A 22,137-nucleotide genomic window follows, 5' to 3' on the forward strand; every position below is an offset into this window, starting at 1 on the left:
TTGTTTTACAAAACTTCAGAGAAATTGTTTTGAAATGTATTTAACTTCTTTATAAATAAACATTATTACGTATAAAGAAAAGGTTAAACAAAGGTATTTGCGGTGAGAGAGAGAGCTAACGGCAATAGCATATTGGCTCACCACCGCAAGAATGACAATCAAAAATTAAGTACTTGTTACATCAGAATAGCTAAAGGAAAGCCAAGACATCTTTCAATCGTAATTAGTTATTGTTAAGGCGGAGTATTTGAATGCGAGTTTAGATTTTAGGAGGTGAGGTGTGGGGGGCCCTCGCGTCCCACAATCTGCGTGCGTAAAACAGATCCGATGTTGGCTATGAAATATCTCCATATAAATTTTTTTGAGATTTTATAATGATCGTGTAACAAATTAGCAAATTCTTTAGACAATATCTTTAGGCGTATCGTATATTAGAATTAAAACAGTTACAGCGTAGAGAAGGTATAATAAACTACTCAGACAACATAATACCGCTAAAATGAAATCAAAAATTTGATACTAACTTAGTAATTGGATAAATTTGACCTCAAACAGGACTTTGCGCACCGTAGAATATTGTTAATAACACGTCTTTGTTAGCGTGAATGCAAGTTGATTGAAGTGTGGGCATGTCTCTGTATAACTCCATGGTATATTGCAACATGCTTGCCTGGCTGTTGCGTCGATTATGACTATAGATTAACTAGAAATATTATACACAATGACAACCGGTCGTGTCGTTTGAATGTCGTAACTCACTTTGTATTCGTTTTGGAGGCGTCGAAAGCGGTATTTATTCATGAACTCAAAAGAATCAACAATATCCAATGTTTGAAAAAATTTGCCGTTGACTCGTAATGTCGAGACGTCTCTTAGAAACAGGAAAAATATTTATATTCTGATTCCATTTCTGTCCACTTGAAACCATATATAGTTAGCAAAATATGTTGAGTTCTTAGGTTTTTGCGATGAAACTATTTTTCACGGATCTTATCATCATCAACCCATTTATACGTCTCACTGCTGGGCACGGGTCTCCTTTCCGACGAAGCTTTAGGCCATAGTCCGCCACGCTGGCCCAATGCGGTTTGGAGACTTCACACGTTTTCCGAGTGTTGTGAACCTTCTTCGAGGTGCAGGTTCCACCACGTTGGTTTTCTTCACCGAAAAGCACGTGGTAAATTTCAAATTAAATTTCGCACATTTCAAACAATTCCGAGAAACTCAGAGGTGCGAGCCCCTTTCCAACCCACGACCCTTCGCTTGACAGGCAGTAAGTCAAACCATCAGGTTACCACGGCTTTTTTCGGATCTAAATCGCGTATGTTTGTTTTTTCAAATAAACCAACTGTCATGGCCGACGGATACAGACGAAGAACCTTTAGATGTAAAATGTCACTTTTGAGGTTTCGGTGCAACTACCCGACGACACCAGATTCTCCAAATACTGTCGACTTATAAGAAGCCCGTAAGACTGGCTTTCCGCTCCAAGGTGAGCTGACAGCGGACGAGGTGAGTACAGCGGCGATGATCTGGGTGAGGCGCGGCCAAGAGACGACTTTCGGTGACGACATTGGTGCGATCAAAAGGTTTAACTACGCCATTAAAGATAGCTCCTTACGACATCTTATCCCCGTACCTGGTAGACACCAACACTAACGTTTCAGGTTACAGGTACAAACATGACTATGGGATCTGTAAAGCGCCTGAAACTTTGGTGCTTGAAAAAACGAAAATTTGCGATTTGGAATGTAAAAATAAGTTTATTTCCAATATGCTATGAAAACTTTGTTCACGTGTACCAGTGAAAATATGTTAACTTGCATATTCTGTTACTTATGCTAAACATGATTGCAGAGGTTATGAAGCAAAAATAGTTTTGCGAAATTAAAAATCAATTAACAATAACGATTAGTAAGTATTAGGTGACGTCTTGCAAAACGACCGTGTTGCATAGAAAATAATTAGGACTCTGTACTTGCTAGTTGTATATTGCTTTCTACTCCTACATTGGACCGGTATATTGCAACAATACGAGTAGTTCTAGTCAACATTCCTTGTTGAGGTCAGCTGCATTAATGAATTTAATAATTGTAAGTCCGATTCAATGGTTAGGATTACAAGTACTAGATAGAACAAGTGTGATTGATATTATAATGTGTTATTTTGACAACCCTCGCGATTACAATAAATGATACGTTCAATGTTATATATTTCTTAACTCGTTTAGTAGCAGTAGAGCTCCGTGTGAAAGAGTTCGTCCAGGGTAGTACTGCCATCTTACCTATTTCTGCCGCCAGCAGTAATGTCAGCATTACTGTGTTCCGGTTTTGAAGGTGCTGTTGAAATTACAGACACAAGGAACTTGTCAACTTATGTCTGAGGGTGACGGGGGCAGTGACCCTCAGATCTTTGCGCAATTTAAAGCTCTGAGTGGCACTGTAACTGTTATGGACAGACGTGTAGCTTACCATCAGGCGCTCCACTTGTTCGTCCCGTTACTTGAAGTTATAAAAAAAAAATCAGACATTTGTAAAAGGAAATGTGGTTCCTATCTTTTAATGTAATTATGTCTTACGAAAATATGTTCGGTAAACCTTTGTTGGAAATCACAAAAAAAAAATCACATACGTTTTATCAAGTTTCGCTACGTACATTTTGTCTAACAAGTTTTAATATCCTCTCTGTTACGTTAGGAAAGGCATTTTCCCCTTTATCTCGTTCGTCAACAAAGCTGCATTATTGGTTGCATTCCTTCGCGGTGAACGACGGAGACTTGCGACAGACAAGGTCGACATAGTGAAGGGAATTGGATTGAGTATACCACCAACTTATCTATTTACTTCGAAAAATCTCGTTCTATTAGGACATTTATATGAAACGTTTAACGATTCTTTTGATATTGACTGCACGAATATGTTGGTTAAATTACTCGTAGAATAAACTTACATTTAAGCGTTTGTTTGACTGTACTTCCTATTAGTATTATATAGTAGTGGGACGGGGTCGAACAGGTTTTTGTACAAGTATACAAGTCCCACACCACACCACGGGTGTGTTTTAATTAATAATGGCTTTTTATAACAGTCTTATAAACCTTAAAAGATACAAATATGTAGGTGGTTCTCTAATGAAAATAAAATATTTCTTACAAGGTGGCGGGCGCAGTGGCAGTGCCCCTCTTTGAGATCTAAAGTTCTGAGCGGCACTGGAACTGTTCTGGACAGGCGTGTCGTTTACCACCAGGCGATAACTTTGAGGTTATTATTCAGAACCAATTCGAAAAGTTCTGTATTGGTCCTAACAGGATATGCACATCTAACATCGGCCATCAACATTGACAATAAAGAATAGTTAAGCGCAAAATGACCAATGCAATGACTTAATTTTTGTTTAAAAAACGTTCGTTAAACTTCAGCCTAACCGTACACGGTAAAGCAAAAACCTGTCGCTTGCTAATCAAATGGAGGATGCCCACGGCCTCTTTGAGCCATCGGACCGGCGGGACAGGTCGCCCGACCGTTATAGAGATTCCTTTGCGTTTGCTAATATACATACTTCATGACTAACTCAACTTGATCCTTTTGCTCGTAATAATGTACTGGAAGGCTGTGTCAAGCTACACTGGGTTCTGAACACTTATATAGTGAGACTCGAATGCTAATTTAACGTGTTTTTGGACCATGGTGGGCAAACAAGCAGCATTACGGCGTGGCACCCAGTCTTCACAAATTTCTCGACGCAAAATGTCAGTTATTACAAGTCTACTTGGCATTTTGGTTAATAAAAAAGTGGGTCAAATTGTTATTGCTTATTTTCTCTCGTTATTTCACTTTTTATTAGTGTTCTTGTTTTGTCAGATGGTATAGGAGGTACGTTAAAAAAAAATCGATAAATACTGTTATTTACTCTACATTAAAATGGGTAATATCCGGAACAGTAGATATTTACTTTGAAACATGGTTCGAAATCATGAAGAAACGTTATCCATGTATTGGCTCAACACAATAAATAACACAAAGAAAATGATTTGGTTTGTGACGTTTTTAAGACATTTGACACGTTTGTATGCGTCTCGGATACAAATATGTATTTGTATCCGAGACACAACGTTGCTAGCGCTGGTATTTTGTTGTTCCAATAAATTTCACAAGTATCAGGATACTTTTCAAGATATATTTCATCGAGATAATTATCAATGACAATTATCGTGATAGTTATCAATGATAATTATTGTTTTGAACCCTGCTTTGAAATACTTCTGTTAAATATTATATGAAACAAGAAAAAAACATCTCGCAAAAAAATAAAGAAACAAATTGACTGTAAAATTAAACAGAAGAAAATCGTCCATGTAATCAGCCCGTGAACCAGCGCAATCGTAAAATGGCGAGTTGTTTGTTAACTTAAATGATTGAAATAGATTTTATTATTCACGGCTCCGCGAAACAATGCTAGGTTCTAAAATGCAATGAGTTTACAAGACAGACGAAACTGTTTGCGCCGAATTCCTTGCCAAAATGCCTTTCGCGGCATCAACGTTCTTAGTACGAATCTTGCAACCACACCAAACGTTGCGAAAATGATTGCCTTTCAAAAATGTACCGTATGATCTTGGGACGAAAGTGGTATATTTCCTAAGCAAATGACAAAATATAAATTGGCGTAGACACTACATTGAATTGTCTACAGCAGAAACGGAAGCACGGATTGTCTAGATAATCGAATTCATTAGCTTTCTTTGTAGTGCAAATAGTGCGGAAGGTCTGCCTTGTTCCGTCGTTTATTTATTTATGATCTGTTGCCAGACGAGTCTCGTTGAATCAATAAATTGACTGTCTAGCACCCGCGCGTAATGGGGATTGGGATTGCTTCAATATAATGACGGGTGTTGCTAAGGAATATTGCTGTTATTCGAGCAATGAATTTCCTATAACATCGCCTTAGAGCGAGAATCTGGCTTTCGCATTTTTGTTTTTTCTCATTTTTGTTGAAACAAAACTTATAAACCTTTTTAAATTTTCATTGAATTGATATTCAATTATTTTTGTGAAATTACTCCACTAGTTTCATTGACTTACAAATAAATGGACGACGGGTCTAATACAAAAACCACGAAAATAATGTCCCAAGTCAACCTATTTAAACGTAGTGGCATGTAAAGAAATATGAAAAAGCTAAAATGTTGAATTTAAATTGTAATGTCATCGAAGTACTGTTTAATTTTGCTTGCTTCGCTGTCAGTCGAACAAACGAAGACTAAAGCGTGAATGACGCTCTGTATACGATTTTAAAGACCTATAAGTTCGGACACTTTTTAGCACGGACCCGACGTCCATATAGTTGTAAGTCAATGACTAGTTTGTTATAATTATTAATACAAAGATCGAACACTCAGAAAAATCTTTTGCTGAAAAAGTAATATAGCATCTGAAAGAGGTATAATTTAACTCCACTGCTAAGAGGTCCTTGTGAAAGAGTTCATTCTGTACTGCCAGCTTACCTATTTCTGCTGCCAAGCAATAACGTGACCATTACAGGCACATGAGACTTGTCAACTTACGTCTCAGTGCCCCAAAGATCTTAGCGATTTAAGCTCTGAGTGCCACTGCAACTGTTATGAATAGGCGTGTAGCTTGCCATCAGGCGCACGACTTGTTCATCCCGTCATGTGATATTATAAAAAAGAGAATGATTACCGATATCGAATGCCCCTGCTATTCGGTTGGGCGCACGAGTCGAATGATTTACAATGTCGGATCTACTTGGAATTCCACCAGATCATGCACCATGTCCATATCAGAACATCCCTGTCCCGGTCATATTTACGGTATTTACTATATGTCAGAGAAGGCTAGGCTGAAATACTCTATGGAATCTATGCATTAGTAGTAATATTTAATGATCATTCGAGTCATTCGAATACGAAAAATAGTAAGTTCCTGATTTGTCATTCGAACCTCACGATTACTAATTGTTAATGAATCGAATATCGAAATCATTCGCAGTAGCGCATCGCTAACTGCAACTATCATGGGCGTGACGCTTAGCTCCAGGCGCATAACTTGTTCGTCCCGTTCCTTGATATCGTAAAAAAGTCCCCAACAAATAATAACATGCATACCCATAGTCCCGCACAAACAAACCCTGTATTGCAGCGAGTGCTATGGACACACACCGAAATAACTACAAATTACACCCAAACTGACGAGAGAAATAAATGTAGGCTATACAAATATTTCCCCCGGCCCGGGGAAGCTCGTTCAGGAGACTCGTGTACAGTCGGAATTTTTATTTTTTTATAATGCCAGGTAATACGCAAGTAACACGTAAAACGCAAAGATCTGACCACACTGCCACTGCGCCGTCAACCTGAGACACAAGTTGACAACTCTCGTGTGCCTGTATTTTCACCAGTACACTTACCCGGAAAAAACTGCAACGCAGTAATGCACAGAGCAGAAATAGGTAAGATCGCCGTACTTCCCTGGACGAACAAGGAGCTCTACTGCTATGTATATCGACGATGTTTTAACATTTTATTAAGATTCATCAATGTTTATTATTTTATAAATCATGGTAAGAAATTAATCTTCCATTTTGCACAACTTAAACAATAGACGTACGTACTTAACACGTACGGCTTTATTAGTTTACGTTTCAGCCAACTAGTCGGGTTGGTGTTGAAAGTGTGCGCACGCGACGTCCGTGCGCGTGACCCCCTTTGCCGTAACGGGCTGCTAACCGTTTGCTGCGCCGGCGCATGCCACGTCTTCTTCAATCATATGCATACTCGTGTTGCTGTACACCTATTGATAATAATGAAATATCTTTATATTCAATACATTATGTGTGATAACTCCATGATATTTGTAATCGTTTATTTTACTTATGTCTATCGATTGACATCTATAAAGGAAAATGGCAGCGCGTGATGTCAGAAAATAAACCACAAAGTTATAATGTTTTTACGAAAGTATCTCTTGTTAAATTTTCACTCGTATAAAATTTTATTTGTTTGTATAGTACAATATATTAGTTATTAATATTCTTTATATTATTGAATAGAAAATAGCTATTACTTAATTATTATTCATTAATATTTTAGCTATATATTGTAGACTTTCGCCTCTCCCATGAACTAAAAGATTAACTTTCATGTTTAAATGGGCGAGGCGGTATTCCCCGGCAATGATACAATCGGCTGGGGTCAGGAAGTCAAGTTCAAGAACCGGTATTATTATACAGAAATACTACACTATTGTATTGGTATGGTACTGTAAAAATAGCTGCATGAACGAAATTAATGAATATTGTATATGATGTCTTTATTACCATGATATCCAATTTTTAAATTAAACAAAGAGCTGGTTCGTTCCGTAGCTCAATTGGAAGGGCGTCAGACACGGTACGCTGAAGGCGCTGGTTCGCAATCAGCAGTACCGAAGGACTTTTCCTTAGTGTTCGAAATTTGTATTAATAATTCAATAAATATTGTCTAATATAATTTGAATCAAAGAAACTAACGCAATATCTCAATCAGAATAAGGATAGCCTTAAAAACGGCCTGGTCAAAAGCAACCAGAATAAAGATTGATGTGATTGGAGGGCAGCGGGTGGAGAGACGAGCGTGATGGTATGCACGTAGAACCTGACTGCGGTTCTTAAAACGTTGGTATTCAGTAAAAGCTCCATCTACATTAAAGGCAAACCCGGTTAAGATGTCAAGAAAAGATCTGTATTTATTTGTGTACAAGACGACTTTCTTTTACAAAATGTTTATACGTGTACCAGTGACAAAGTGTGTGTATTTGAAGAAAGTAAAACTATATATGCAGCATATAGCTGCTATACAAGATATTTCCATTCTATACCTATCAATACGAGATAAATTTTGTTAGGCAAGCTGAAAGGTAACGTATTATATAAATTATACACAAATACAATTTATTTGGAAATATTATTGCAAAAATATAATTGAAGGATATTACAATTAGTACCAGTAGAGCTCCTGGTGAAAGAGTTCGTCCAGGGAAGTACTGCCACCTTACCTATTTCTGCCGCCAAGCAGTAACGTGAACATTATTGCGTTCCGGTTTCGAAGGGTAAGGGTGCTGGTAAAATTACAGCCATATGGGACTTGTCAACTTATGTCTCAAGGTGACGGGCGCAGTGGCCCCTCTGAGTGGCACTGCAACTGTTAAGGAAAGGCGTGTCGCTTACTACCAGGCACACGACTTGTTCGTTCCGTCACTTAAGAGCTCTCATGCCAAAAACGTTTTGACGTTGGCTCCGCCTAAATTTGTGAAACAAATATATGCCTGAAGTCCGCGTGACATGCGACAGGAGATGTTGAATTTTGCGCATTAAAAGTACCAAATTCGTTTTAGCGGAATAACTCTAAAACTAAAGGGATTAAAAAAAAATCCGTAGTGACAGTTGTCGATCATGCATAAATATAATTAATTATCTAATTTTTGTCCTAATAACCTGTAGCATTTCGAGGCTAAATCGAAAAAATGTGAAAACTAGAGGTCATTTCGTGATTTTTATCTATCGAGGAAACTTTATTGTTTTATGTTTCTGATTAATGTCTATGCTTGAATATATCCTGTAGTTACTCATACAATATATTATTTTTAACTTTAAAGTGGATATACCCCTCTAAAATCAAATCGAAGATTAGGAATCTTTCCTCTGCTCCCTCTTAAAAAAAATACAGGATTGTTTTTAAAATGCTAACAACCTCGCGGGATTATATTACTTATTAATATCATAAACAACAACTTTAGTATCATGATTTTTAATAATGTCTTTGCTGCTAGGTACAGTATGTTCGGTGGTTGGTACGTATGTCATTTTAAATTTTAAGGTTTGTTATTTCTGTACTAAACGTATATATATAGTGAGTGAGGTGGGTACCTGTGCCTTAAATTCGATATAGATTTAAGCATTGCTTTATCTTAAATATTATTGTATGTTTTCTGTTGAACAATAAAGTTTTTAAATTCATTTTTAATACATCACTATTTTATCGCTCTAAGCAGTTTTAACCCTGTACGGTAATAAAAAAAGCGCTAGCGTAAATTACCAGTCCGATGCAAAACGCAGGACGGAATGGAGGTCGCCGGACAGGACGTTTGCAAGTTTGAACATATAATGTATTTTGTCTTGCAAAAAATCATGGAACAAGAGTTTTTGTTTATGAAGTTTTTCGTAGCATTAGATTTCTATTTCTGCCGCCAAAGCGGTAATGTGAGCATTACGGCTTTCCGGTTTTGAAGGTTAAGAGTTCTGGTGAAATTACAGGCGCATAGGACTTGTTAATGTATGTCTCAGGGTAATGGGTGTAGTAGCAGTGTCTCTCGAATCTTTGCGATATGAATTTCTGAGTGGTACTGCAGCTGCTATGGACAGGCGTATCGCTTATCACTAGGCGCACGACTTGTTCCGACATTTAGTATCATAAAAAAGATCACGATTCAAATGTGTGACAAAAGCAAGCTATTGTCTTTGGCGTTGTAAGGAAAATAAGTATGTCAAAAGCTGTTCAAATTATTGTCAACTAATAAGCAATGCCTCTATTTTTAAAAGCCAATATTCCAAATATTTTGTGAATTGACAAATTCATAACACGAAGCGAGGTGGTCTCAAAATTGAACTCCATTATCAATTAAACTTATAAATACATAAAATAACAAATCAGCAATCATTAATAAATCAATTGAAACACTTAAATAAAAGCGAGTAAAATTATTGAGAAGTTAATTTAATTGATTTAAGTAAAAGATAAATGTTTGTATTAAAATATCGATTTCGTTTTAATTTAGCAACTTATCGGCCGAGCAATAAATAGCTTTTTGCTCATAAAATATCCAATATTGATTATTAATATAAATTTGATTGTTATGCTTTAATATTTGGTGGTTTATTTAACTTTTAACGATTAACTTCCATCGTGGCTGGACGATCACCATATTGGTCTGCCACGCAGAGGTTCCGGGTCCGAATTCCAGACTTTTGAGGGAAAAATATTTTTATAACCTACATTTGTTTGTTTCGTGAGCTTGTAGTTGGCTGGCTACAAATCTCTTTTGTGTGCATTTTTATTTTATTTAAGTTTAGAATTTAAAAATAAAACTAAGTTTAGTTTTATATTTAAATTCTAAATTTCAATGCAATTATTTTTGGCGCCTTTTCTTCACTATTGTTCCTGGTTTTGGATTGATGTTTAGTAATAAATTAATAGACTGTAAGTATATTTACTTTGATCTTGCTCACTAGTTGATAGCACCCACCGAACCAATTCATTCATCTATCATCTCCTATTTCACCCCCTTTAAGGTATATTTCTGAGACAAAAAGTTGTCTATGCTCTTCTCCTGTGTCCCGTCTATCTCTATACCGAAACTCATCAAATTTGGTGCAGCAGTTTTTGTATGAACACGGAACAGACGGTTATTCGCATTTATAATATTAGTTTGGATTTAGCTCAAAGAATCGTTGTGTCAAACAAAAATATATGCAAAATAAAAATGTATAAAATTGTCGATTTACATTTTGTAGCATATTAGTCATGAATCACAATTAAGCCACTCAAGTTGCCAAACAAATTACGTGTAAAATAGCTCTATATTGTTAATGAAAATGGTGCAAATTAAATTTGTTATCATTGCGTTTCTCATTAACAGCCATATAATTAACTGATTAAACAATTATGAATATGAATTAATTCCTAGAAAATATTTGGATATTTAATAATGTTTCCATTTATTCAATTTCAATACAATTCTGACAATATTTATTCGTCAACTTGTATTACAGTAGATACATAAATTATAATAGTGAATCAGTGTAGAGTACTAAAAATAACGACCTCAAAAGTTCGTGGAATTACATGTGTTTGCCAAGTTTTATTGAAATCGGTTACCGGAAAGTGCGCGAAACCGGATTCATCCCCTAGTTTGCCACCCTTAGAAGTGGAATATTTTCTTAAAATTTAAATGGGACCAATACTGAGATACCCTCTTTCCAACAAAAGAGAATCATCAAAATCGGTTCACAAATTCCTTCATTCATCAAAACCGGAGTTATTGCGTAACAGAAATTATAGCTACTCTCTGTGCTACGCCTAAAGACATAACAACTAACATATCTAAACAAGTATAAGGGAGACGTGAGGATTATGCTAATTATAACGTTCTTAGCTAATGTTATGTCTGACATTAGTATTGGAATTATGTTCACTAGAAATGTATAATCTTATCTAGTAGCAGTTGAGTTCCATGGGAAAGAGTTTGTTCAGGGAAGTACTGCCATCTAACCTATTTATGCCGCCAAGCATGTGAGCATTACAGCTTTTCGGTTTTGAAGGGCAAGAGTGCTGGTGAAATTACAGGCACATGGGATTTTCTATTTATGTCTCAGAGTGCGGGCATGGTGGTAGTGTCTCTCAGAACTTTGCGATTTAAAGCTCTGACTGGCATTGCATTTGAAATGGACAGGTGTGTCGCTTAACACCAGGCGCACGACTTGTTCGACCCATCACTTGGTGTGATAGTAAAGAATACTATTAACAATAAAAAATCTACAAATAAATATTTTGAATTTATAAATTAAATATAATAAATATGACTGCCTCAGTGGCGGGAGGGTTACCATGAAGAACTGCCACGCAGAGGTCCCGAGTTCGATTTCCGGGCCGGGAGAAATATTCGTATGGCCTACAATTACCTGTCTCATGAGTTTGAGTACAATCTGTGGTTGTTTATGCGTGTGTCCATGGCACCAGCGACACAAGGTTTCCCTAGTACGGGGCTGTGATTGTGGGCGTTATTATTGTTATTTCAAAAAATATTTAATTAAAAATTACTTATTACGATTTAAACATTAATCTATAGAGTTATGATCCATTTAGTAAGACATATAGAAATCGTTGTAGTTTATATGAAAATTCCCGTGAATAGCAGTGCATCGTATTAGTACTGATAAGGTGTGAAAGATTTCTATTTTTTATGATACCAAATGACGGGATGAACAAGTCCTGAGTCTGGTGGTAAGCGACACGCCTGTCCATAGCAGCTATAATGCCATTGAGAGCATTAGATCACAAAGATCTGAGGAACTCTGCCGTTGCGCTCGTCACCTTGAGATATAAACAGATAAGTCCCATGTGCTTGTAATTTCATAAAAAATCAAGCATACGATTGTTCCTGTACAACATTTGTTTCATATCTTTATAAAAAGAAACACTTCAGAATGGTCAGTAGGCAAAATGTATATAAATAGATAACAATATAACGAATAGCCAGATGGTAAGTAATGGTCAGTAAATACTTTCTCTTCATACATACATTCAGTGGCATTATGACCATGGGAAAGGAAAATAGAGAATTGTATTTTAAATTTATTTGATGTTCAATATTTACCTAAATTTCTTTCTTATAAATGGCTCTGTGGCCGAACGGTTACCATGCTGGTCTGCTACGCAGAGGTCCCGGGTTCGATTCCCTAGAGTAATATTCGTAAGGCCTACATTTATTTCTCTCGAGAGTTCGAATGTAATTTGTAGTTTTGTATGTATGTGTCCATGGCACAGGGTTTCCCTAGTGCGGGGCTAAGATTTTTTTTACACTTTATTGAATTTGTCGTAAGAGCATCTGTGTAGTTCATACATCTAAGTATATTGTCTAAATCAAATAAGTTCAAATAATCTAGCTTAGATGTTCTAAAGTTAAAATCATAGCATGTATACAGATAATTTAAAGATGCGTTTCTTAGCTTCTCACACAATACTTGTCATCAAAGTAACCTAACTTTGAATTAACAACAAATTTGTATAAATAAATTGTAGCACGGCCCAATAAAGCTGTTTTTATATAATCTTTATACAGAGCACTAAAAAACCGACCTCAAAAGTCATTAATCCCCTAGTTTGCCACCCTTAGAGGTGGAATATTTTCTTCAAATTTAAATGGGGCCACTTCTGAGGTATCCTCTTTCCAACAAAAAATAATCATCAAAATTGGTTCACAAATCGGAGTTATCGCGTAACATACATACAAAAGAAACACACAGTCGTATTAAGAACTTCCTCTTTTTTTAAAAGAATTTTAGAATTATGGGACGAATTACGTGTAGTCTTTTCAAACTTCGTTAATCCGGAAAACGTCCACGGGTATCATTTACCTAGAAAACGGCTTTTTCATAGCCTTACGCGGAAATAAATCAAAGTTAAATAATATATTTTCCATAACAATGCAGATTATTATGAAAATTGTATTATTATTAATGAACCATATAACTCCGTCTTGATCCTCAAAAATTTACGTGGTATTTTATTTTGGCGTGGAATTTTTGTAACGTTGTGCTAAAGATAAAAATATTTTGTATTGCTATTAAGAGGCTTCTGATACTAAATTGTAAATCGTTAAAAAACAGATTCATGATTTTCCTGTGGTCGTTGGTTATATAAATATTTATACAGTCTGATTTTTTAACAGGGACTGTATGGGGAAATCCGAAACCATAGAAGATACAGGAAAACCTTTTTAGGCACCATTAGGTCCTTTTTTATGAAAATAAATTTGATTATTTGAGCTGCATGAAAAAAACATTTTATTAAATTAGAACCACTTCTGCTATCCCGATTTTTTCATCAGATACAATAAAATAATCTTACAAGAAACGATCAGCATTTAAACAATCTCAATATCGGTGTCTTAGAGTAAATACCTCGTATGTGATTTCTGTTATTTTTCAGGACGAAGATAAAAATATGGTCTAAAATGTAGTAAACGCTGTTGAAGTTAACATTTTGATTAGTTACTTAAATTATAACTCTTTCAGAAATTATATTATTTTAATAATATGTTCGAGCAAGAAGTTTATAAGTTTTTCTTCAACAAAAATCAGAAAAAAGAACTACTTGAAAACGCTTATGCTAGGTTTTCACCCTAAGGTGACGTAGTTCATTTTTATGGACAACTTATGTTTGACCACAAAAATTGATTACGTAAAATTTGTTACCGCAAAAAATGACCTACTGATTCCAAAAACAGTTTCCATGTATGATTTCGGATTTCCCCATAAATGTCCCAGTAAAAAAATTATTCAAAGGTTTATTCATGTATTATCCTTATTCTCTGACTTGTAAATATAGATAAGTTAATTTTTAAGTTAAGAACTGCTCCAACATTAACTTCTTTCAAGGGATTCTATCTGAACCCATGTCAAAATATCCAAAAGTGTTGTGTGACGTGGGAAATCAGCGTCAGGTACTTAACTTAATACTTTCAATGTAATAATATTGAAAAAAGATTATTTTTTAATTGTATTACAATTAGAATATGATAGTACTGGCATGTTCTTTAGAACAAAAGTCCTAAAATTGAATAAAAGTTTAAAAAAGTGAACTGGGTTTTAGAACTATATATTCTGTGTTTTAATTAAGCTTTGCGAATTAATATATAAAATGCAACGATAATTTACCTGGGATGGATACCGAGCAATAAGAGACTGTGTCGATATGCATGAGATACGCTGTCGTATTTTTTCTGCTTTCCGACTTAGAAAATTACAAAAAACATTAATGTTATACACTCTGCTGTCTGTTTTTAGAGATAAGTACGAAATTTTTAGATAGTAACTTAATTTTGAATTATAAGTTGGTATTACTTATGGAACTTTTTTGACTAAGTACTTTAAGCTGTACTCTTAGGTAAATTTAATTTGTAGATAATATGATCCTTGATGTGACAGGTTTAAGAATTGTTTACTCTACACTTGAGACTTTTTTAAATTAATAAAAGCTGATAAAGATAAGAAATATTTTTAGATTATTCAATAGAATAGATATAAAGTTATAAAAGGTTCGATAAGACACTTTTCTAGTTGCAAATAGAAGTACTCTTTGAACTCCAAGCATTAATATTTATGATACGATAAAAAGTTTTTACGAAAGATTCTGAGAAGTCAAAGTAGTTTTATCAAGAAAATTTTTAAATATTATACAGAGATAAAAAATCCTTTCATCATCAAACCATTTATACGTCTCACTGTGGCCACGAGTCGCCTCTTAGGCGAGGTTTAGGTCATAGTCCGCCACACTGGAATAATGCGGGTTGGGGACGTCAAATGTTATCTGAAGGTGAACCTTCTTCGACGTGCAGGTTTCATCAAGATGTTTTCCTTCACCGGAGCTCATGGCAAATTTGAAATCAAAATTTGCACATAAATTCTGAGAATCTCATAGATGCAAGCCCGGGTTCGAACCCACGATTTCTGCTTGAGAGGCGGTAGGTCAAACCATCAGGCTACCACGGCTTAACTTAAAAAAAATTAAAATAATCTCAGTACAGAGTAGTTATAAAAACCTACCTCAAAAGTTCGTGGAATTACATATATTTGTCAAGCTCGGGATTCATCCCCTAGTTTGCCACCCTTTGAGGTGGAATATTTTTTTCAAATTTAAACGGGACCTATACTGATGTACCCTCTTTCCAACAAAAAAGAATCGTCAAAATCTGTTCACAAATAGTTAGAGTTATCGTGTAACATACATACATACAAAAGAGAAAAAAACAGTCAAAATGAGAACCTCCTCCTTTTTAAAGTCGGTCAAATATACTTTTAAAGTTTTTTTAAGTCATCTCAGTCAATACGTCATACATGAACTTTTTATTAGCGCCTAGCGGGACTGAACCACTGTTATAAGTCACTAACGTCTCATAAAATCAGAGTCTAATAATAGTAATGAAGAGTTTTGTTCCAAAGGGGCGCTATGAAGATATAAGGATGCAACCAGGCGTGGCTCGACGGAGTGTACATCGGGGTAATAATGTGTGGGGGAGAGGTGAGGACAGCGAGGGACGGGACCGGTCCTCCTCGAGAGATGCGCTTGAGCACGCCTGTCCTCGTTTGCCTTGTTGTGCCTTTAGTATTAAAACTTCAGATTTCAGGTTTTATTGACTTATCAAATGAACCTGTTTCTAAATTTCGTACACCTGTACGGAATATAGGGACAAGTTCATTTGATAAGACAATAAAAAGAAAAAAAATGCAATGTATGCAAAATAAACATTGTTTTTGAATAGTTTTATTGATTTATGATTAAATATTAATTTAATATTCGATACACCAATTTATTGGTGAATACTTGGAATTATGATAAGAAAGAAGTTGGATAATGATCTCTATAGATTGCGCGTTGATGTCTTAAGTATGCGGACACAACTGTAAACTGTAATCGTAGTCGTGGAACGGCATAAAACAGATACGCTACATAATTTTAAACTCTTTGCTTACATAAACATAATATCAAAAACCAGCCGAAAGGTGATAAAACAGTGATATCACCATCAAAAATCTCGTCGACGGAAGAAAGTTGTCGGGCTAGCCGAAAGCGGTCTCCGAGATCGGAATTTTGGTCGGACACGTACAGACACTGAGCGGGCGCGCCCACCTGCCCACCATACCTGAGCCAGAAGTGTGTCAGCGACTCCTCCGGCAACGATCGATCAGTACTTTCACATTACCTTAAATTAACACTCGAGTGCACACGCAGATACTGGATTAAAATGCGTATACGATGCTCTTACTAGTATCACAACTAACTTACCAGGATATAAGTTCTAGATAGAGGCAAAACACCCACCTTATGGACGCCGCGGGGCGTTCGAAATCCAAAATCAAAATCCGGTTATGCACTATCTAAGGGTTAGGGTTAAAGCACGGGCACTGTGCTGTCACACAAATCACACACAGGAGTCACAAGGTCTGCCACATGTCGGTCGGCAGGCCGATGCGGTCGAGTCGGCCGCCAGGTCAGCACTGAGGCTTTCTTCGAGACGACACGCGCGGGCGCAGGTAAGAATGAGACTACAGTGCCCGCACACCTTCATGGCGTTACTGCGCTTGTGTGCGTAACGGGCAACTGTATGGGTCAACTGTATTTTTTGGAATTTAAGCTTTATCGCTTGGCTTTAAAGCTTAACTTCTGATATATAGTAATAGTTAATTCAATATGAAACATTAATATTTTGACTAACTTTATACATTTCAGTTACAAAGTTGTTTCAGCTATTTTAAGAGCTAGTCGCAATTGTGTACTTACATTTGCTTGTAAGTCTACTCCGTGTAATACAAGTACAGAATACAATAATCTGAATATACATGTATCTAACTTAATATGATAATTTCAAACAGTAGACTTTGGATTTTAATTCAATAAAGCGAAGAAAAGTTTTGTAAAGGCTCTACCAACGTATAAAACTCGATGATCCTCAGCTACGAACACATTCAAAAGTTCCTGTTATGCATATACACAACTACGAGTAGGAACTGACACGGTTTACGCATTAAACACCTACCTAGAGACACACATGCACACGCCGTCACACTGTCTGTGTGCTCAAACAACTTCTCCTGAAGGTTCAATTTTATGAGTTAACAAATTTCGTAGAGGATTTATTGTTCAACTCGTTACATTTTCATATCTAGGTGAAATATACGAATATGCAAATTAAACGTATATGGAAATTCTCTTACCGTGAGAAGCGTCGTATAATTAGCGGTGTTACCATATTTGTTTAGCTTTTATTATTATACCACTTACGTAAATTGTTTTCATGTAAACTCTTGATTAATTAATGCGAATAATGTCGAAACAGTTTGGAACAGTTAGAAGTCAAAGCGTTGGATTAATTTTTGAACTAAAACTTAAACTCCGAAATTTTGTCATAAGATTGCTATAATTTTTTTTAAAGCGTTTTATCTTGAAACAAAGAGTAATTTATAAAACATTTTGGTTTTAATATACTTTGATAAACTTGACTAATGACTACTTTGCACTTTTGTTTGTATCTAGGCAGAAATAGCATTTTTAGTTTACCTATTGATTATATGTTTATCTGCTTTTAGAAGCATTGTAACTTAGTGTAGGATGCCCTCAGGTCAGGTGAAGTGACGATCTATGAATAGTTGTTAGCAGCAAAAAGAAGATGCGTCAGGTTGAGGGCTGGTCGAAATGGCGCACCTTGCGCGGAAGAGGTTTACATCCAGCAGTGGACTACGATAGTTTGATGATGATGTTTACGTGTACTTAAAACTTAAAAATGCTAGTGTGTAAAAAAATTTACATTGATCTGCGGTAATTTTCTTTTACCCCTCCCGTTAAATCGTGCATAATCCACGGTATTAAAATAACCAATGCAGCAAATAGTAATTTAAAAAAAAAGATATTACCAATAAAAAACATAATTATAAGATTCATTATTGATTCAAATCTATTTTCCTTGTATAAGTAGCAAAGCTATGTTATGAGTCGACGCAATGACGTCATAGCCGGAGCCTGCGCGTACGCTGGGGAAAGTATCGCATTCCTTAGCCCAATTGTCGACCCGCCCGTGCCTTCGATGAATAAGTATACTCGTTTCAATATGATAAACTTATTCATGGTATACATGTATTCAGTTTTATGGGGGAAAATTACTGCATAAATTAATTTTGAATCAGTTATGTGGGTTGCCTGGTAGTTAACTTCATAACATAATATATTACATAATAAATCGGTGTAACTGTGTAGGACTATTAAATGCAACAGGAACTCCAAGTAAATACGAACTTGGGTTAAAGTGACTACAATACATAGGAACTGCGCCTAGTATGTCTTTATTAGGTTAAAAAGAGATTAAGCAAGATAATGTGAAATTTAAATCAAAAGTTGTGTGAGCGTTACTGCTTTCCGGCTTTGATTAAAGGCACAAGGCACTTAGGAAAAGAAACTATTTTTTTGGATCTAAATCGCATATTTCGGGCCCTTTATAGGTCCCTTGGGCATGGGCAAGAGACCTGTAACTAGCCAAAAAAACTTTATTTTTTTATTTAGATACGAAAAAATAATTTCATTTCCTATGTGTAACAATAGCGAAAATTTAAGAGCTCCACATGGGACCTGTCAACACTTATGTCTTAGGGTGACAGGCGCAGAGGCAGCGCCCATTAGATCTTTGTGATGTAAAGCTCAGAGTGGCGCTACAACTGTCATGGATAGACGTGTCACTTATCACCAGGCGCACGACTTGTTCATCCCGTCAATTTTAAGATAGTTATGTGTATTTCTATATATTTTACTTTTATATTTTGCGCTGCAATGCAGATTTACTATTTTTCTTCCGTGTTTTAATCTGTTATATGTACCATTACAATAAAAAAAAGTTGAATAAAATGGAGTTCTTAGGTTTTCGCGATCGTCACACATAGGAAATGAAACTATTTTTCCGGATTTATTTATCAGAATTTCCTCTGATGAAAAATCCCAAACAGACATGAGATCGTAGTACTAATTAATATGTTTTAATTTATTCTTATTTTCATTATTAATTAATAATAAATTTCACTTAATAAAAATTCATATTGTTAAAATAAAATAATTTTTAAAACATAATGTAGCGTAAATTGGAATGTTTCTTTGTAAAATTTAAAATATGGTATTTAATTAATAACTTTTGTAACTATTGTGAAAAAATAGAGTGGTTTGCATTAATGTTAGGTTGATGACTGTAACACCTCAGTCAACCGTGACCATGGGACATGTAAAGGGCCCGAAACGTAGATTTGTTTCAAAAAAACAAATATACGCGATTTAAATCCGGAAAAATAGTTTCATTTCCTATTGATTAAAATGGGTGGCGTACACATTTTAAGCCCGGTGATCAAACAGTCATTTGGGATGTGTCAGTAATCAAGCTACGCGTCTATTCAGCTGTGCGTTAGTAAATCAAGCATTGGCTCTATTCGGCTCTACTTGTCATGAATTTATCCTGTCCGTTGTGTTGCATATTCATGTTGCTTTGTAAATTTTACAATAACTAAATTCTGTTGTTATTTTTCAAAAAGGAGCGAGACCCTTGAGTATGGGTCTAATAAACACTCACCGAAATACGCACCGCTCATTTGGTGTTACATTAACGTAATTGTGATTTTGGCAAAATTTAATTAAGTATCGAATACTTAAAAAAATCCTTTCGGACCGGCCAGATTCGCACCCATGACGTCTTAGCAGCTAAAAACTTTCATAGATTTCTCATAGATGGCGCTACGGCTAAAAAGCAGTTGAAAATCAAATACAACGTCCGACAACAAGTACATAGAAACATTCGGAGGTCCGCTGGTTCGTTCCGTGGCTTAGTTGGCATAGCGTCTGACACGGTTTACTAGAAGACGTCGGTGCGAATCCGGCCGAACCGAAGGAATTTTTTCCAAGTGTTCGATGTTTGTATTAATAATTATAACAGTCTAGTGGTTATAACAAACTAGTAATTTCACAAAATGTAATTGAATATAAATTCAATAAAAATTTAATTATATAGTATTTGAAGAGACATTGGCAGCAATTTTAAATTTATGTAATAAGGCAGTAATTCTCACATTACCGCTTGGCAGCAGAAACAGGTAAGGTGGCACTAATTCCTTGGACGAACTCTTTCACAAGGACCCGAATAGCTTCTTGGTCGGCCCATAAATATATAATATAAACTTGCCCGCTCACTCACGTATCGCTTATTTGGTGCTACACTGACGCAATTGTACTTCTTGTAACAGGAAATTGATTTTAATTGATTTTTTAATTTTATTACCTATGGAATATAGTTGATTATTTGTCGGCTGCTACGTAGATGAATTCTGCGTAAATAACATAAGTTACGTAGATGACATGGTGCTGTTGGCTCCGTCGGTCAGCGCGCTTAGGAAACTTGTTGCTGTCTGTGAGTCATATGCAGCGTCACACAGTCTGGTATACAATGTAAAGAAGTCAGAGGTCATGGTTTTTGCGGCAGGAAGTAAGTGTTCTACTGTTGTACCACCGATCAAATTGAATGGGGTAGCTCTTAACAGAGTGTTTAAATTTAAGTATCTAGGACATTTGATTAAGCCTGATCTCAGAGATGATGATGACATGGAGAGGGAGCGTTGAGCTTTGTCAGTAAGGGCTAATATGTTGGTTCACAAGTTTGCTCGATGCTCTGCTGCAGCTAAGACAACTCTTTTCAAGGCTTACTGTTCTACTTTTTACGCGGGTAGCCTGTGGTACCGACATACACAAAAGTCGTACATTGCTCTCCGCACCCAATACAACAATGCTTTTAGGATACTGTTGCGGGTGCCGAGTTCTGTAGTGCGTCTGCAATGTTTGCGGAAGCGCGGACATACTCCTTTTCTGCCATACTATGGAAGAAAACCGCTTCTCTTTTAAACAGACTTCGTAACAGTAGCAACGGCATCTTGAAAACGATTGCTGCGAAAGTCGAAGGATCTCTCATAAGGAACCTCATAGAATTTACGCGATCTTTGTTTAAAATAATTTACTAATATAGTTTATAAGTCTGTAACTAACTTAAATATGGATTTACGTTGTCCGATAAATAAACTATTATTATTATTATTTGACTTTGACTATATCACAATCAATATTAAACTGTTACAATTTTTTAATTAATTTATTTAATTTTTTAATCAATAAATTAAATTTTCAACTGTTTCTGCTTTGTCACTAAGACTAAAAAACGCATTCTGTTTAATTTTGATTATATTTCAATACATTAAATCATGCGCCTGGTGGTAAGCGACATGTCGATCCATGTCAGTTGCAGTGCCACTCAGAGCTTTAAATCCCAAAGATTTAATGGGCACTGATATTGAAAAGTCCCATGTGCCTGTAATGTCACCAGCACCCTTACCCTTCAAGACCGGAACGCAGTAATGCTCACATTACTGTTTGGCTGTAGAAAAAAGTAAGGTAGTAGTACTTCCCTGGAAGAACTCTTAAAAAAACTCGTAAAAACTAATTTATTTAAAAATGTTTTTGTGTTGCTATTTTTAACCGTTCTTCCACAGCTAAAGAAACCAAAGAGCCTAAATTATTCAAATAAGTATTCCTTGTGTTATTTTGTTACAAAGTGTTCTATAAATATTTAAATCGAGTTAAGTAGAGTGAAAACTCGTGAATGTATGTTGTAGGCTAAATTTACTTAACGTTCTACACATCTTAACGATAAGTAGGTATATATGATGTATATACATAAGTAGGTATGCTTTCTCCCATGATCTTCATTATAACGTGAAAAAGACAGATCTGAT

At 35.8% G+C, this 22,137-nt stretch overlaps 1 protein-coding gene across 5 annotated transcripts in view; it reads right to left on the reverse strand.

Moving 5' to 3' along the window:
- LOC113231662 (sushi, von Willebrand factor type A, EGF and pentraxin domain-containing protein 1) overlaps nt 1-16,871 on the reverse strand; it is a 115,713-nt gene extending 98,842 nt beyond the window's left edge. For 4 of the 5 annotated variants that reach the window (XM_026466101.1, XM_026466100.1, XM_026466097.1 and 1 more), the window contains exon 1: nt 16,655-16,871. The gene's annotated coding sequence lies outside the window, so the exon portion shown is untranslated. Of the gene's footprint in view, nt 1-16,618 lie in introns of all 5 variants that reach the window. The other variant, XM_026466098.1, reaches the window with a different exon arrangement.
- Nucleotides 16,872-22,137: the final 5,266 nt, after the last annotated feature.

This window comes from Hyposmocoma kahamanoa, unplaced genomic scaffold (assembly GCF_003589595.1).
Source record: "Hyposmocoma kahamanoa isolate Upper Pololo Valley unplaced genomic scaffold, ASM358959v1 66, whole genome shotgun sequence".
In the NCBI taxonomy this organism is placed as follows: domain Eukaryota; kingdom Metazoa; phylum Arthropoda; class Insecta; order Lepidoptera; family Cosmopterigidae; genus Hyposmocoma; species Hyposmocoma kahamanoa.